A 19191-nucleotide genomic window follows, 5' to 3' on the forward strand; every position below is an offset into this window, starting at 1 on the left:
CTGCCGTCCTGGGGTGGCCCCCGAGGCTCTCGGCCTTGATTGCCTGCTCTCCACTGCGTGGCTGGTGCGGGTGCGAGATACACGACGATGGCCACGAAGCAGGATGGGGATCGGTTGAAGGCCGGGTCGACCCGGCGTGGCACCGCACATCAGGCCAACGTCATGGACCGCTACACCCTCCCGAAGGGGTCTCCCGGCGGATCGCACAAGTCCTCCGAGTGCCCCCCGGATGCCCCGGATTTGCCTACGGATCTGACTTTGCAAGACGTCATGGGCGCCATTGCTGAGATGAAGACCTCGGTGGGCCAGCGATTCGACACTTTGGCGCACAAACTCGACGCGGTCCTCATTGATGTCAACCTTGTGAGAGCTGATCTCTCCAAGACGAATGACCGGGTTGACTCCTTGGCCCACACCGCGTTGGGCCTCACGACTGAGGTAGCGGCCCTTCAAACGGAGGTGCACCGGCTCCGTCAGGCAAGTGCGCTCATGGATCGGCGCCTGGAGGACTCCGAGAGCCGGGCCCGGAGGAATAATATCCGTATCATCGGAGTACCCGAGGGACGGGAGGAGTCGGCGGCGGATCTCTTTGTGGAGGACCTGATCTCTACCCATCTCCAGCCTCGAGGGCTGAGTAAATTCTTTGCTGTGGAGAGGGCCCAGAGAGTTCCCGGAGGCAGACCGAAGGTCGGAGCCCCTCCCCGGCCTCTTATTGCCCGTATTTTCAACTTTCGGGACAGGGACGCGATTTTGCAAGCTTCCAGACTGCAAGGGCCGATTAAGCTAGAGAACATGGAAGTGAACTTTTATCCTGATTTCACGCAGGCGGTCCAGAAGCAGAGACTGAGTTTCCTGGGCGTCAAGCGGCGGCTTCGAGGCATGAACTTAAAATACGCCATGCTCTTCCCGGCCAGGCTGCGGGTGGAGGCGGATGGTCGCACTCACTTTTTTGATCGTCCTGAAACGGCCGGGGACTGGCTGGACACTTTGTCTGGGGGTCATGGTCGGGTTGGGGGGGGGGGGACGGGAGGAGAGTGCCCACCGGACCGGGTCTGAGGTACTGACACGGGGGCTCACTCCGGATGATGCCACTTTCGGCCAAGCTTAGGGTCTTTTGTCTGTTGTGTCTTGTCTCCCCTCCATTGGAGGAGGTGCTGGGTCTCGAGGGGGTTCTCCTTCCTCCTCTAGGGGGTCTTAGTAGTTTAAATCACATAGGGGCGACAGGCACACTGCAAGTTGGGGGGGCTGTTTGGGCTCATGCAGGGGTGCAGGGAGGGGGGAGTTTTGTTGGGGCTGTTGGGTTGGGGTTGGGTATTGTTTATTTGTACCACAAGGCAGAAGTACTGTTGTGCTATTTCTAACGTGCTCTCTGGGGGGCGACTGATCGACTTCGGCTATGATGGGGGGTAGGGGACTGAGTCTTTTGTCCTGGAATGTTAATGGACTGGGGGACAGGATAAAACGGGGGGTGGTCCTGCAGTTCCTAAAACGAATTTCACCAGATATAGTCTTTCTGCAGGAAACACACCTCATTGGAAACTCCTTTCGTGCCATGAACAGACGGGGCTATCGCCTTATGGCCCACTCGGGCTTCACGTCTGGTTCGAGGGGTGTGGGCATTATGGCTAAGACCTCGCTCCCGTTGGAAGTTGATGAGGTGCTCCATGATGACAGGGGACGATACACGGTTCTGGTGGGTAGATTGGAGGGTAGAGTGATTGTTTTCGTTTCTGTTTATGTCCCGCCAGGGTTGCAAACGACTACTTTTGCGGATCTGGGGCGCCTCCTCCTTGGCCTTCCGGAGGGGATTTTAGTGGTTGGGGGGGATTTTAACGCTGTGGTTTCCGGGACTGAGGATCGTCACCCTCCTAGGGATCTCCCCCGTGCCCAAGCGTGGTTGTCCGGCCTCTTGGATACCTTGGGGCTGGTGGATTGTTGGAGGTTGAAACATCCTACGCAGATACAGTACACCTTTCATTCCGGGGCTCATGGCAGTCTTTCGAGACTTGATTATGTCCTGATGCCAGCGGTACAGGCGGGGCGGGTTGGGGAGGTACGACATTTGGCGCGGGGTATTTCAGACCAGTCCCCGTTCCTGTTGCACTTCGACATTGTCCCGAGGGGGGAGGGGAGGGTGGCCCCGATTAATCCCTGGTACCTGCGTGACCCCACAATTCGCGCAGATTTGGTTAAATCTCTTAAGCGATATTTTGAAGACAATGTGGGGTCTGTGTCGTCCGCGGTTTCTCTATGGGAGGCGTTTAAGACGGTACTCCGGGGGAAGGCCCTGTCCCTTATTTCCCATTCCCGGAGGCGCGAGCGGGAGGAGGTGACCCGTATTGAAACTGAGATAACCGAGTTGGAGGGTGATTTGGAGTGTGGGGTGACGGACGACAAATTGCATGCTCTCCGACTCAAGCAGGCGGACTACAAGGCCCTCGTCACGGAGGCAGCCAGGGGCCTCAGTAGAGAGCAACAGGGGAGACTGTATGATGTGGGTGATAAGGCTGGTAAATTGATTGCGTGGCTGGATAAAAAGGAGAGAGCGAGTCGAGTTGTCCCGTCGATTGAGAAATTGGATGGTGTGTGTGTCACTGAACCAGGAGAAATTGTTGATTGCTTTGCAGAATATTTCCATGGGGTGTATTCCCCGGTATCCTCCCGCTCGGAAGAGGACTCCCATGCCCTGCTTAAAGACATTGTGCTGCCTTCCCTTTCGGAGGAGGATAAAGTGTTGTTGGACGCGACCCCAACATCTGAGGAGATTGCCCTCGCCATACGCTCGGTCGCCTCCGGCAAGGCCATGGGTCCTAACGGCCTTCCCATCGAATTGTACAAACTACGACCGGATACGCTGGCGCCGCATCTCCGTGCTATGTTCCTCGCGGCCCGCTCGGCGGGTTCCCTCCCGCTGGACCAGCGTCTGGCCACTATCGTGGTTATTCATAAGGAGGGGAGGCCGCGGGATCGGGTCACGTCTTACAGGCCCATTTCGCTGTTGAATGCGGAACCTAAAATTCTCGCCAAGGTGCTGGCTAATCGGCTGGTTGGCGTGGTGTGCGATCTGATTCACCAGGACCAGTCCGGCTTTATCCCTCATCGCAACACCGCGCTCAACCTGCGGCGTTTGCATGGGGTGCTTGCGCGGGTCCCGTTCATACGAGAGCCGGCCATTTTGGCGTCCCTGGACGCCACTATGGCGTTCGACACGCTTGAGTGGCCATATATTTGGGCGACGCTGGCTAAGTTTGGTTTTGGCCCGGGATTTATTGGTTGGGTGAAACTGTTATACTCCGGACCGCTGGCGCAGGTGGCGGTAAACGGTAGAGTGTCGGCTCCGTTTGAGCTGGGCAGGGGCACGCGGCAGGGCTGCCCGCTATCGCCGCTCCTCTTCGCGCTTGCCTTGGAGCCCCTGGCGGAGTGGCTGCGGTGGCACCCTTCTATCCGTGGTCTCCGATGGACCCCCGAGTATGAGGATCGCGTATCCCTTTACGCTGATGATATTCTCTTATACCTTGCTTCCCCTCGTAAATCGCTGATTGTACTTGTGGATGTTTTGCATTCATTTGGCCGCAACTCCGGCTTAGTCATCAACTGGGCTAAATCCTGTGTGTATGTCCTTTCCGGGGAGGCTCCTATCCTTCCGCGGGGTTGTCCTATCCAGATCGCTCCGCAGGGATTTAAGTACCTGGGTATCTTCATTACCCTGGACGCTGAGGCCCGATATAAACAGAACTTGCTCCCCCCCCTCCAGCGCCTGAAGGAGGACGTGGCGCGTTGGAGGCGCTTGCCGCTCTCACCGCTCGGCCGTGCGGCATTGTTTAAGATGATGTCGCTGCCACGTTTCCTATACGCTTTACAGAACACGATGGACGTTGTCCCGGCCCGCTACTTTCGCGAGGTGAAGAGTCTGCAGCGACGCTTGTTCTGGGAGGGTAGGCCGCGTATCGCCCTTGCGAAGCTGACGCTCCCGTGGTACAACGGGGTGGTCGCCCTCCCAGACATCAAACGATATTACTGGGCCTCCCAGCTGGCTGCGATAAACCACGGCCTTTATGGGCCCGCTCTTAACCCGGCCTTTGAAATGGATAAACTATTACTGCCGGGTGGCGACTATAATCGGGCGCTTTATTCTAGATCGCTCGACGCACGTCTGACGGGCCCTACGCGGGTCGCGGTACGGGTGTGGCACGCGGACAACTCGGCGATGGGGTGGAAGGATCGGTTGACCCGGGCGACGCCGCTGTATGCATCTGAGCGGCTGGGCTCTCTGTGGACCTCGAAGGGCTTTGAGAAGTGGGACATGATAGGCATCAGCAAGGTGGGCGATCTCTGGACGAGGGGGGGGATTCAAAACGTTCGATGTGCTGCAGACTGAATTCCAGTTGCAGGACAGGGAGTACTTTCGATATATTCAGGTCCGTCACGCGCTGTGCTCCGTATTCCCGGATGTTGCCTCCATCCCGGAGTATTCCCCTCTGGAAGATAGAGTGCTAGATGGGCATGTACCGGACGGCACGATTTCATTGATTTACAAAAAGCTCATCAACGATCGCTCGGGACTGCTGACTAGCCTTCGTGAGGTGTGGGTGGCCGATGGCTTGGAGCTGGATGACGAGGATTGGGTGTCTGCGGTGGCCTCCCCGAAAGAGGTGGCCATACCGGCTCGCCTTCGCTTCGTCCAGCTCAAGATACTCCATAGGGTCTATGTTACGGGGCCGGGTCTGATGCGTATGGGATATGCCGTGGATGGGTTGTGTAAGCGTGGGTGTGGTTCTTTAGGGACCTTCCTCCATATTTTGTGGGAATGCCCGGAGGTGGCGCGATTCTGGCGTGATGTGCACGCGGTGTTGCAGGCGGTCACGCATGTGACGCTGCTTCCCGAGGCGAGGAGATGTCTGCTAAATGTGTGGGAGCCGACTGACTACTCAGTGCCGCAGACGTGGTGGGTGACTCTGGGATATATGGTGGCCAAGCGTGACATTGCGCAATTGTGGGGTTCCCAGAGGTTGCCAACGGTCTCGGCGTGGAAGGACAACATGGATTGGTGTATGTTTCGGGAAAAGGTAGTTTATGTTGCGAGAGGTAAGCCTGGGAAATGGGTGAAAGTGTGGGGCCCCTGGAACACCTACCGTGGCGGAATTTGTACCCCGCCGCTGACGCCTGATCTGGCACTGGCCCCGTCTCCTTAGTCTGCTTGTCGCCTTGGTTCTGGGCTTTGAGTCCACTTTGTCTCCTATCCCCCCCCCCGCTATTCCTGTGGATCGGTAGGGTCCTGCCCAGGGGAGCTCATACTGTTGCTTTGAATTTTGGCTGCCTTGTGGATTTGTTTGTCGTTTCTTATATAAAAATGGAACCGCCATGTGGAGGGTCCGGACGGTGTGGCCGCCAACGCTTCTTTCAACTCCTGTGACCTCTCTCACGCTGCAGCGACTGTTTACTGACTGTATTCTATGCTCATACTGTTTGCTAGCGGCCGGCCTGAAGGTTGTAGGCCCATCTTTGTATATCTTTTGAATTCGGTAATAAAGGTTTAAAAAAAAAACAACAACAAAAAAAAAAAAACAATGCCAATAGCTCAAACTTTTAACAATGCCGAGACCATTGCATTGTAAATGCTTGTTTATGGCATGGCGAAGTTAGGTCTTACTGCCCTATTCATTTCAGTGCTGCAGAATCTGTATCAAGGGGCACAAGCAAAGGTTTTTGTGAATATAAATAGGTAGTAAATATAAATAGGGAAATGCCTCAGGGGTGTCCTATGTCCCCAATTTTACTTACTTTTTTCATAGAGCCATTGGCAGCTAGGATTCGGGAGAATGCGGGAATTACGACCCCCGTAATAGGGATGCCTAAATTAAAAATGTTAGTGGATGATATTATTCTATATCTCAGGCCAGAGAAGCAGACCATCCAAGGGGTGTTAGACGAGTTTGGGCGGTTTAAAGGGCTTGGGAGGCATAAAATTAATCAGAATAAAACGGAATTGCTTCTTTTTAATTCCATGGCTAGTGATCTCCCTCCTTGTTTGCAGCAGCAGGCCAGCTTGCAAAAGCCAATTCGATATCTTCGGGTCTTCGTAACGAATAACTACTCCCATTGCATTCCCAGCTCTTTCAATTGAACTATGTGGTAATGCTCAAGAAGATCAAGCGATTGCTGGATAGAGGAGCTCTTCTTCCCCTTTCATTAGCGGGTAGAGTAGCTCTTATCAAAATGTCTATTCTACCTCGGCTGCTATTTCTTTTTCACATGTCCCTATAAAAGTCAATAAGCGCTATTTTACAGAGTTGGAAGCACTTATTAGGCACTTTGTGTAGAACAAAAAGGCTTCTAGGGTAAAACTCTGTACCCCTATTAGATACTAGTCAGGAGGGGTTGGCATTACCTCATGTACAGACATATTACGAAGCAGCTTTTTTAGATGCGCTAGCAAGATCAATAGACGGGAACAGGAAGATCAGTCTTTTTTTTTTATAGATGATCCAGGAAGTTGAATCCCAGCTGATGGTTTTGTTAAAACAGCCAAACACCCAAAGAAAACAAGATACAAGTGATAAGTGCCTGACTTCAATCGCTTTATGTATCTAAACATATTTCTGTATCTTACATTTCAGGAGTTTAAATACGCCGGCTTGATAATATCACAAAGTCAGTTAAGATTTTGGATTGGTAATGGCTTTAAAGAATTGGGCTACTTCTTGTTGAGGGGTTAGTGTATTATTTGGCAAGAACTGCAGGCTCGGAATGGTGATCGCTGCAAGTTGTTCTTTCTGGGGTTGATCACGCTCTTTTTGAAAAATCACTGCTCGAAATCTAGTTTAAATCCCCACCCCGTCATATGATCACTTTTAAGGTCGAAACTTAAGGCAATGAGAATTTGGTATAGATTGCTACGTGAACAGGTGGAAAGTTTTTTTTAGAGAAAATGAGCCTGTCCACACAAAGCACTCTTTCCGAGGCGGATTGGCAGTCTATTTCGTTATTAGATCTTAAGGCTCTAGGGCAGCAAATTTTAAGAGGATGTCCCTCCTATCTCGCTGGATGGCTTATTACACTCCTGTGACCCGCTCCAGAATGTATTCAGAGGTGGAGGATTGTCGCTTTGGCTGTCAGCAACAGGGGATGGGAGGTTGGCTACATATGTTTTTCACTTCCCAGATGCTGGAATAGTTTTGGGAAAAGGTCTTCACTGCTCTTAGTCTTAACCTCCAGGCGAATATAGACCCCTGGGCTGGTGTGGCACTGTTTGGGTTTGTTAGTAAGAATCGGGGCTCTGGTATTGGCAGTTGGGGACAGGTGTTTATATCAATTGCCTCTTTAATTTTTCGCTCATTGATTTTACAGAACTGTAGATCATCTAGGGTTCCAGTATACCAAGAGTGGTTTAACAAAATGCTTAAAACGAAAACATTTGAGGAGAAATTTACGAGACGAGGGGGAGGTTTTAAAAAGATTTCATGCCTCATGACAGTTTATGGATAAACTAGAAGAGTTAGACCCCAACTCAGTAGAGGCGCCACTGGTGGCTCCATGGGGCTACCTGTAGATATTGGGGATTCTCAATTCTCATACATATGTAAGGTGTGTTACTTGCTTTCTTGTTATTGGTTTAAAGCTGCACCCTAAGAGGTAAAGATTATTTTTTGCTCGCAAAAGGGGTATGAAGGATCTAGATGGCCTGAGCAGGTGCCTTTCGTAATGATTTCAGTTAATACCACTATAATATCCACTTTGTGGCAATTGTTGAAGGGATGAAGTATTTGTAAAGGTTGTGGGGGTTTAACATGGCACAATGGCACTTTATTAATGGCTGCTGGTATAGCTGTGCTCTACAATTTTTTACATCATCGTATGAACAAAGCAATCTTGGAGGAGGAGATCTAAATCGGCACTGGGTCACTTTATTGTTTGCTAACTCAGCATTACTTTTTTTAATAGCTCAATTGTCCTAAACTATGTGATGGTTCCTCTATTTTTACATGATCTTGGTAATATCAAATTGAATTTTGAATAATATTGGTGTGGATTTTTTTTTTACATGTAATTGATCTGTGATTCTGCTCAATAAAAAGAAAAAAGAAAAAGAAAAAGAATCATAACAAACCCGACCAAAGTATTCGCTCAGCTGGAAACAGGGTGGGGGCGAGGAGTGGGTGGAGGGGTTGCACTTAGCACATAAGCAGTTTTCACAAAATCACTGAAATGTTGGGTTTACAGTAATACTCCACTCTTCAGGACACTTCAATAAACTCTTTCTAGTCTATGAAACAAGCATGAAGATTAGAATGGGCACTCCAGTGTGCATCAAGAGTCCCACCAGATTCTTTATACGACACCCCCAAGCAACCTGGTTCACAAACCCCGCATTAGGACACCTAACTCCATTTCATTAGTGGCTGACCCACTATCATAGGCCCAAGTCTTGCCACCAATTCCACCTCCTGACAACCTCAGGGAACAAACTGGTTAGTGGACCATAATCTGCCTGAGCAGTAAGGCTTCCAATGCATCCCCATCAAAACCTACTGACTGCCTCAATGAATGTTAACAGGGTGACACACTATGTGAAGCAGAACAAATTCCTCTGGTACTAGAAAATACTTACCCCAGATAGAGCACTGATACAAGAAATGCACCTATCAGCTCCAGAAAAGGAAAAGCTGCGGAGGAAATGGGCTGCAAAGATCTACTACTCCAGTAAATGACACGGGGTGGGAAGGCAAAACACCTCCGCCAAGTCTCACTGGAAAGGAGTTGGAACCCTGTTTAGCAAAGGGCTCCCTTTACAAGTCACCCGGACCTGGATAGACGCCGGTGGTCATTATGTTTTTTATTTAGATGCATAAACACCAACAGGTAGAGATTTGGTTCTATTTATCCACCTACAGGGAACACAGACTCATTCTTTAGAGGTATCACTAGACTAACGGTGCCTCCCCCATACAAAAGTTCTGATAGGCGTGGATTGGAACTTTGTGCAAGACCCACTTTTAGATAAATCAGACCACCAAACCCAAACCCACCAGCCACCCTATAGAATGGTATCTACTTAAAGATTTCATACAGGACTTTGCTCAAACGAACCCCAGGCATATTGAGCATGAAACTGAAAGAGATGACCCTTTCACATCCTGTGCACAGGGGACCCACACTGGAACAGACTTCTACTTATCAACCTGCGCATTATTGACCAGGTTCAAGCTCACCTCTTTCACGCTATGCAGCATGACACAATACATCTTCGCATCGACCTAGGTTTTCGACCCCGCCCCTCCAGGGATACTGAAGCTGAATATATCCCACTAAAAGCTATAGGTAGATAGAAAATGCTTGCAGACTTTTCTGCACAACTACCTGAGGGAAAACAAGGGTACAGTAAATTCACCCCAGGTATTAAGGGCTGCAAGAAAAGCTTGTGCAAGAGGGGAACTTATGAGAGACTCAGCCCTGTGAAACAAAGGTTGGAGCCATCAGCAGACCTTACTAGAAAAGAAGTGAGCTGGCTTAACTGGTAAATATAAGACAGATCATTCGAGGCAATGTTGGGACACCTACTCAATGCAAGATATGAGCTGAACACCTTGCTAACGACCCAGGCCGAAAAAGTACTCTTCCGCCTAAACCAGCTCCAGTACGAGGGAGGAGAGGAGATGGGCCGCCTTTTAGCTCTCGATTCTGAGTCAACAGGAAGCAGGACACACAATCACGGCAAGAAAAAACTGGTGCAGGGAGCTAGGGACACTCCCCATAGATAGTTTGATGACCTATAAGGATTTCTATCTGTCATTGTATTTATCTGAAAGTAATAACTCCAGCACACAGGAGGACCAGTTCTCCCCCCCCCCTTCAAATGCACACACTGTCCCCAGAACTGGCCCAATTGTTAGAAGCTGAAATTACATTAGAAGACACAGAACAGACAATCACTACTATTACCAAAGGTAAGGCTCCAGGATAAGGATTCCTTTTACAAATCTACAAAGCCAACAAAGAACACTTGTACCACTTCTGCATAAGATCTTTGCAGGTATAACGACCAACCAAAACCCCTCCCAGTCTTTGATAATGCTAAAATCTCGCTTACTCTAAAGCCAGACAAAAAGCAAACATCAAAATCTTTCCTAAAGTTAGCCAGGCACTTGAGGCAAGCTCTAGCGACTTGAATCCACCCGAATCAAGTAGGCTTTCTTCCTCACTGCTCCTCTGCATCTCATCCATGAATGCTATTCCACAAGTTGTGGCAAGTGCAATATGATAGGGGCGACAAGGGAGCCGTCTCCTTCGATGTGGAGAAAGCATTGGATAAGGTAGAGCAGGGGTCTCCAACAAATAGCAAAGGTGCCACTGGTAGCTTACTAGCACCCTCAAAGTAGCTCTCAGAGGTGAACCCAAGCCAGATTCAGAGAGTCTGTGGATATTAAAGAAGGCAGCACTGCTCATCTCAAGACCCTACGAGTGACAGCCAGCCAAACCAATGGCAGGGCCTCACTATAACACTCAAACACACACTTTGTTGGCTTATGGGTGGGTCTACCACATAACATCTGTATCCACTCTAAATCAAACTAAGTCCCAAAGAGACTGGCCATGTTATACGCCCTGCTCTGTTAGTCACACCATGTATGTGAACAATGCACAATCAAAGAACAGTGGCAGTAGTAACCAGTGCTGCCCCACCAAAATATGGTACTGCAGGAGCCAGAGTGAAAGTTTCTTAGTTGAGAGCATGATCAACCTAAGAGCAGACGAAAAGAGGGGTATGGATCCAGAGCAGAGAAAATTCAGAGCCTCATCTGCATTCATTTATGTGCGTGTCTGAGATTGGGTCGCCGTAATAAACATTGTTGGTTCCTGGAAGCTACATCTAGTGTTAAGGACTACCAAATGTGTATGCTGGTCCCCATCATAAGGGTTTTATCACTGCCACAACTGTGTCTGTTCATAGCATAATAATAATAATGCCAATAGCATAATAAAGGTAATCTTTGTGATTTTTAGGTCTCACCTAGGCAGCGCATGCGCTCTCTCTCGAGACATCCTGTATCTACTGTATGGGCTTTCAGCACACTCGTCTGTTTTAATCCGTTTCTTCACGAGCCTTTCGAAATTCCTTTTATTTTCATTGGTGAATAGTTTACATTTCTCCCTTCTTTTGCTGTTTTGGTCACGCCCTAGAGGCTGGCCCTGTTACACGGATCACTTAACTATCAGCCATATATGTTAGTTTCGGTGCAGTACTTTTTCTTTCCGAACGCGCTCAGTTGAGGGCTGCAAATCATGTCCTTATCACGACCATCATGTCTTTCATCTCACAAGCGCTTTTCAGCCGGAGGCTATGTTGTTTTTCACTCTATAACATTTTTGGCTTCATTAGCTCAAATGTCCAAACTTTAAATAATATACTTACTTAATGGAAGTGTAGTCTAAGAAGACGGCCGACAGTAGGGGTCAACCTAGTTACGTTGAGCTTTTGACAGCATGATTATTTGGATATGATTAAAGGGTAAACATGCTGTTATTGTTCTATTTTATGAAAATGAAAGCAGCTTTAAGTTGCACACTTTCAACTTTTGAGGCTTTCTTTTAGGTTTTAATCGTTGGTGAAATAAAACCAATATCAAGGGATGCCTCCTTGTACTCTCCAAACGTGGCATGTAATGTGAGGTTATTTAAAAATATATCCTGCAAGTAGACAGTGCAGCCCCACCTCAGCAGCAGTGCAGCACCATTCAGCATCACTCAGCACTACTTCAGAAGTACCACTGCAGCACCACGAGCATTACTCAGCAGCACCTGAGCACCACCACACTGTACAGCACCACCTCAGAACCAGCGGTACACCACCTCAGCATCACATAAGCACCAGTGCAGCCAGCAACACCTCACTAACTACCAGTGCGGCAGCACCTCACTACCAGCACAGCACTACCTCGGCATCCGTGCAGCACCAGAACAACATCACTCATCGGCACCACAGCATCACTCAGCACCCCCTCAGCACCAGCGCAGCATCTCCTCAGCATCACTCAACACCACCACAGCACCACCTCAGCATCAGCACAGCACCACCTCCTCATTTGTGCACCACCACCAGCGCAGCACCAACTCAGCACTACTGCAGCACCAGCTCAACATCAGCACAGCACCATCTCAGCATCAGCACAGCACCACCTCCACATCAGTGCACCACCACCAGCGCAGTTCCACTGCAACACCAGCATCAGCGTAGCCTCACCACAGCACAGCTCCAACTCAGCATCACTCAGCATCACCGGAGCACCAGCCCAACACCACCACAGCATCAGCACCACCTCAGCATCACTCAGCACCACCTCTGCATCAGCGCAGCACCACCACAGCACCACCTCAGCAACAGGACATCACCATCTCAGCATCAGCACAGCACCACCTCCTCATCAGTGCCCCACCACCAGTGCAGGACCACCTCAGCATTAGCGCAGCACCACCTCAGCACCAGCGCAGCACCACCTCAGCACAAGCGTAGCACCACCTCAGCACCAGCACACCACCCCAACATCAGCACAGCACCATCTCCGCATCAGCACCACCTTAGCACCAGTGCAGCCCCATCTTAGCAGCATCTCAGCACTAACTCAGTACCACCTCAGAATCAGTGTACCACCACCTCAGCACAGCACCAACTCAGCATCACTCAACACGAACTGAGAACCAGACCAGCACCACCTGAGCAACAGTGCAGCAGCACCACCACCACCACAGCATCACTCAGCATAACCAAAGCATCAGCCTCACCTCAGCATCACTCAGCACCACCTGAGCACCACCTAAGCATCAGCACAGCATCATCTCAGCATCAGCACAGCATCACCTCCTCATCAGGGCACCACCACCAGTGCAGCATCGCCTCAGCACCAACGCAGCATCACCTCAGCACAAGTGCAGCACCACCACCTCAGCATGTCTCAGCACCACAACATCACTCAGCACCAGCACAGCGTCACTCAGCACCACCTCAGCACCAGCATAGCATCTCCTCATCATCACTCAGCACCACCACAGCACCACCTCTGCATCAGTGCAACACCACCAGTGCAGCACCAACTCAGCACCACCGCAACACCACCTCAGCAACTCAGCGCCAATGCACTACCACTTCAGCATTAGCACAGCACCACCTCAGCACCAATTCAACATCACTCAGTACCTGAGCACCAGCACAGCACCGTGTGAGCGGTACCAAAGCATCACTTAGCACCACCTCGGTATCAATCAGCACCACCTCCGCACAAGCACACCACCACCTCAGCACCACCTCAGTATCACTCAGCACAACCTCAGCATCAGTGCAGAACACCTCAACATCAGCACAGCACCATCTCAGAATCAGCACAGCATCACCTCTGCATCAGTGCACCACCACAAGCGCAGCCCCACTTCAGCACCAGCGCAGCCTCACCTCAGCAGCAACTCAGCACCAACGCAGCATCACCCCAGCATCAGCACAGCCCCAACTCAGCACCACTCAGCACAACCTGAGCACCAGTGCAGGACCACCACCTAAGCATGACTCTGCACCACCTCAGCATGACTCAGCACCACCACAGCTTCACTCAGCACCAGCACAGCATCACTCAGCACCACCTCAACACCAGCGCAGCATCTCCTCAACATCACTCAACCCCTCCACAGCACCAACTCAGCATCCGCACAGCACCACCTCCGCATCAGTACATCACCACTAGCGCAGCACCAGCTCAGCACCAGTGCAGCCCCTCCACAGCATCAGCGCAGCACCACCTCAGCAGCAACTCAGCACCAACGCAGCACCACTTCAGCATCAGTGCATCAACACCTCAGCACCAACTCAGCATCAGCACAGCACCACCTCCGCTTCAGTGCATCACCACTAGTGCAGAACCAACTCAGCACCAGTGCAGCCCCTCCACAGCATCAGTGCAGCACCACCTTAGCACCAGCACAGCACCACCTCAGCACAAACACATCACCACATCAGCATCAGTACAGCAACACCTCAGCACCAACTCAGCACCACCAAAGCATCACTCAGCATCACTCAGCACCACCTGAACACCAGTGCATTATCACCTCAGCACCAGCACAGTATCACTCAGCATCAGCGCAGCACCGCATCCACACAGCACCACCTGAGCACAACCACCTCAGCATCAGCACAGTGCCATCTCAGCATCATCACAGCAACACCTCCTCATCAGTGCACCACCACCAGTGCAGCACTAACTTAGCATCAGCATAGCACCACCTCAACATCAGCACAGCACCATCTCAGCATCAGTACAGCACCACCTCAGCATCAGTGAACCACCCCTTGCACAGCCCCATCTCAGCACCAGTGTAACCCCACCTCAGCACCAGTGCAACCCCACCTCAGCAGCAATTCAGCACCAACACAGCACCACTTCAGCATCAGTTCACTATCACCTCAGCACAGCACCAAATCATCATCACTCAGCACCACCTGAACACCAGCGCAAGATCATCTGAGCACCAGCGCAGCACCACCACCTCAGCATGACTCAGCACCACCTCAGCATGACTTAGCATCACTCAGCACCACCACACCAACACCTCAGCATCAGCACAGCACCATCTCAGCATTAGCACAGCATCACCTCCTTATCAGCAGCACCACCTCAGCACCAGCGCAGCACCACCTCAACATAAGAATAGCACCATCTCAGCATCAGCACAGCACCGCCTCCATATCAGTGCTCTACCACCAGTGCAGACCCACCTCAGCCCCAGCGCAGACCCACCTCAGCATCAATAAAGCACTGACGCAGCACCACTTGAGCATCAGCACAGCACCACCTTAAAATAGACCCACCTTAAAATAGACCCAACTCAGCATCACTCATCACCAGCTCAGCACCACCTGAGCACCAGTGCAGCACCACCACCTCAGCATGACTCAGCACCACAGCATCACTCAGCACCAAGAGCATCACTCAGCACCAACTCTGTATCACTCAGCATCACCTGAGCACTACCTCAGCATCAGTACAGCACCATCTCAGCATTAGCACAGCACCACCTCAGAATCAGTGCAGCACCAGCTCAGCACCAGCTCAACGTCAGCTGAGGAGGTGTTGCATGTAAATCATAAAATAATGTCAATACTCTGATTGATTCCTTCAAATTTACCGTTATTAATGACAAATGTATATGTCTTTCACTATTTCTCTCTTTGATGTTTTTAATATTGTGTGAAATAATTATTTGAATTGTTTTGAATTATGTTATTGTGCTTTTAGATGCATATGTATGAGCAAATTGTTGCAATACAAGATTAAAATCTGATTATTTTTATTGTTTTGCTCTTCCCTTTCAAGACTGGTGGAGTGGAATTTTCAGGTGCTTTATGGTGTGTGTAGTGAGAAAGGGAGAAATTGAATATAAGCTTTCCAAGAGTAATTTTACCTTGTTTAACCATTAACAGTACCCTGACTCTTGGAATAGAGGGGTCCATCTCAGTTTCCTTTATTTATTTATTAGATGCCATAATATCCAGGATGCCCACTGTGTATCAGAAATAGCCGCAATTATGCAAGGATCGATCGCCATTCTGTCAGGGATGGCTAAAAGTAGGCCAATCGTGCCCTTAATATTCCAGTGATGGCAGCCAGTAGAGCACAACCAGACCAAAAATAACCAAAATAGTCAAGAATAACCTTTATTATGCTATTGGCACTATTGTGCCATGAACAAACATGATTGTGCCAGAATTAAAGCCCTTATGATGGGGGCCAGCATACACGTTTGGCAGTACTTGACATTAGGCGTAGCTTTCAGGTAACAACACTATGACCGAGGAACCCAATGGCAAACGGACACATCCATAACTGAATGCAGAGGAGGCTCTTCATTTTCTCTGCTGTGGATCCATATCCTACTTCCCTCATCTCTTATGCTGACCCTGCTCTCAACTAAGAAATGTTCCCTCTGTCTCCCGCATTCCCACACTTTGGTGGGTCAGCACTGGTTACTGCTTCCACTCTTCTGAGATGGTGTCTTGTTCACATGTGTGGTGCGACTAACAGAGCAGGGCGTATAATCTCTTTGGGATTTAGAGTGGATATGGACCCCATAAGCCAACACACTGTGTGTTTGAGTGTTATCATGAGGCCCTGCCATTGGTTTGGCTGGCTGTCACTCCTAGGGTCTTGAGATGAGCAGTGCTGCCTTCTTTAATATGCACAGACTCTTCGAGACCGGCTTGGCTTCACCTCTAAACGCTACTTTGAGGGCGCTGGCGAGCTACTAGTAGCTCCCGAACTCCTTGTTGGGAGTCCTCTACGCTAAAATAACTGTAGCAGAGATGTGGAAGATACAACGTCAATCTTGACAAACACTGAAGAATACTTTAAACAAGCATTGCCAATCGATCTCGCTTGTATGTAAATGTTAAGCAAGACCGACTGCTAAATCTCATGTCCATAGGAGTATAAACAAAAATTGTTTAAAGGACTGTAGAAATTGGCTAAATGTCTTTATTCAATCCAAACCTTCTCGTAGTTACAAACCAGTAGAGGGAAGACTTACCCTTCATGTCTTTCAAATATTGAGGTGTTTCTGCACTTCTATGAGTCAAATGATCAGGCGAAGGTGGCACTCAAAGCCACACTCCATGAAGCCATGTATTTCTGAAAATGCATCTATTGCCGCAGTGAACAAGGAAAAATATTCTTTAGTAGAGGGCTTCCTCATAAATACCAAGCAACGAGTGATGATGAGGATGATGGTGTCCCTTATCGACCCCACTAAGAAGAAAGCTATGAGTAGTTGTGTACGATCGGGAGTCTGACCTCTCGGCTAGTGGAAGAGCAGAAACGTGTTGAAACCTGTAAGAGAAGAAGGGTGACTTGTCTCCTTCTTGTGTTTTTAACTACGGGTAGGCTTGGCATAAATCCAGGCAGCCATGCATAGACATTTGTAATAAATACAGTTGTAGGTACACATGAAAACATTCGTCATACAGCATCTCAAACAAAATTCACAGGGTTGTATTAATAAAGCAGTCTTACTAATGTACAAAGGTAGTTAGGAGTCGGGAGATGTAAAGCTATGGGTTACTTCTATAAAACACGCACTCTGAATATATATTTGGAACCCAATTTGATGCCTAAATGCAGCGCCCTCTCTATTGGATCTCAAGGTGAAATGAAGGGTATGAGGGCAGTTAGAAAGTCCTATTTTGTCCTAATACAACAATATGTTTGGAGATACCTATGTGTAACTCCCCCCACCCAAAAAATCTTTTTTTGAGGGTCCATACAGTGAAGTATGTCACAAGAGGGTGTACTTCAAACCAGACGTCATTAAACAAAGAACATTACAGAACGCTTATTGTTGGAGATTTCTGATGATAAAAGATTGGGTGGAAGAACAGACTATACTTTTCATTGGAAAGCCACTCTAAGGTTCTCTGGCCTTTTACACATCTGGAGTAGAAAACAGCAACATGAACAGCAGCCATATTGGTGTAGTGGCGACTTGACTGGGATATAAAGGGCAGTGGCCTAATATACAGGGATATCTTAATGGTTTTGGGGGCCCTGGACCACACATTTTGGGGGCACCTGTTTGGAACAGTTTTGAATTTATGATCCAATTTCAGATCTTTCATGCCCTCTATGGCCAGGTCACCGACCCTGCACAGGCACAATGGTCCAAATTCTAAATGTGTTTACATCTATTATTCAGGAATAGTGGTTTGTTTTCAATATTGTAACATAGCATCTGCCCACTAATATTACTGCAAATAATCTCTGACACTCTCCCATTTCTCATATGTAAGGTCTTGTTTTGATTAAAAAGATACTTTTTAAATGGAATTTGCTCGAAACATAAACACAACATTTCTCTGCACAATGTCTGTATTAGACAATCACACATCACCCACAGAATTTTTAAAGGAAAACGGTATTTAAAACAATGTGTTTAAGAATTAATCACGGTCATGGGGCGAGACTCTCTGCAGAACAGAGCTGGCTCTATCAGGGGCCCCCCTGAAAAGCTGGGGCCCTGGGCCAGGGCCCACTTTGCCCATGCCTTAAAACCTCTCTGCTAATATATTAGTTACTATTTGTTACTTTTGTGAGTATAAATATTCCAAGTATACACAGCACTGCTGTGAATGTGACCGGAAGTATTGAACCCTTCTTTAGTCATTATGCCAATAATAGAAAATATACCGTATATACAGCAGACCCACAGTGACGCGCTGCCCTTGCCCCATTAATGGAATGCAGTCGCTGGGAGAGTTGAGTGCATTGCTCCGCTAATAGTACTTTCGCCTGAACAGTGTCATTAACTGTAAAGTAGTAAAGAACTGAAAATAAGTAACAGAGCAGCAGCTCTGCTGAGAAGTTGCAGTATTTTTCCAATAAAATGATTACAGTCATGCTACAAAAATTGCAGTACTGCCCATTTAAATTATTTCAGCCTTTCTGAAAAGTTGCAGTACTGTCCCATCAAAATGATAACAGCCTTGCTGAAAGGATCAGTACGGGTGCACGCCGGCCCTGCTGAGAATGTTGGGACCGATTCATTAAAGGGATAGCAGCACAATTGCGAAGTCCTATTACTGCCCTATAAAAACACTTCAAGCCCTGCTGAGGGGTGCCGGTGTCGTCATTTGCGGTGCCCCTGCTCTGACCGCCAGCCTGCTCTCTATTAAAGCGATGGTCTTCCAAAGGCAAATCACGTTTTTGGTTTCAAAGAACAGAAAGTGAATAGCGCTACGCACCCCCATGTCGGCGCTTGGCGAAGTTCCTTGGGGTACTCCTCGCGCTGCTCTTCCGGGCTGGGGTCCTGTGTCCGCCCCGAGGCGCTCCCGCCGCTCTGCCTCCTTCCTGGCCAGGGCCTGCCCTTACTCCTTCGGTGCAGCTGTGCGCTGCTGACTGGACTGCATACCAGGGCACCCAACCAAAAAATTTAAAAAAACACACATCCACTCACCGCAGGCCCAGCTGACTATAAAAGGGTAAGCACATGGCACGGGGACTGAGGGGGCACGGCGCGCGACGTGTCCCCATGGCGACCGCTTCAGCCCGCGTGTGACAAACGGGTGGGGGCAATGAGGGCAAACAAGAGGGGACGAAACCCCATCCTGCCAGATGGTGCAAAGCTCGAAAAAAATAACACCCAGCCCGGAGACTTCCTGTG

General features: G+C 49.3%; 1 protein-coding gene across 1 annotated transcript in view; it reads right to left on the bottom strand.

Annotated features, from left to right (window-relative positions):
* KIAA1614 (KIAA1614 ortholog) overlaps positions 1 to 18893 on the bottom strand; it is a 199828-nt gene extending 180935 nt beyond the window's left edge. The window contains exon 1 of the mRNA XM_085601763.1: positions 18773 to 18893. The gene's annotated coding sequence lies outside the window, so the exon portion shown is untranslated. The remainder of the gene's footprint in view (positions 1 to 18772) is intronic.
* Between the last annotated feature and the right edge of the window lie 298 nt (positions 18894 to 19191).

The sequence above is a fragment of the Triturus cristatus genome, chromosome 4_2, assembly GCF_964204655.1.
Source record: "Triturus cristatus chromosome 4_2, aTriCri1.1, whole genome shotgun sequence".
Classification (NCBI taxonomy): Eukaryota; Metazoa; Chordata; class Amphibia; order Caudata; family Salamandridae; genus Triturus; species Triturus cristatus.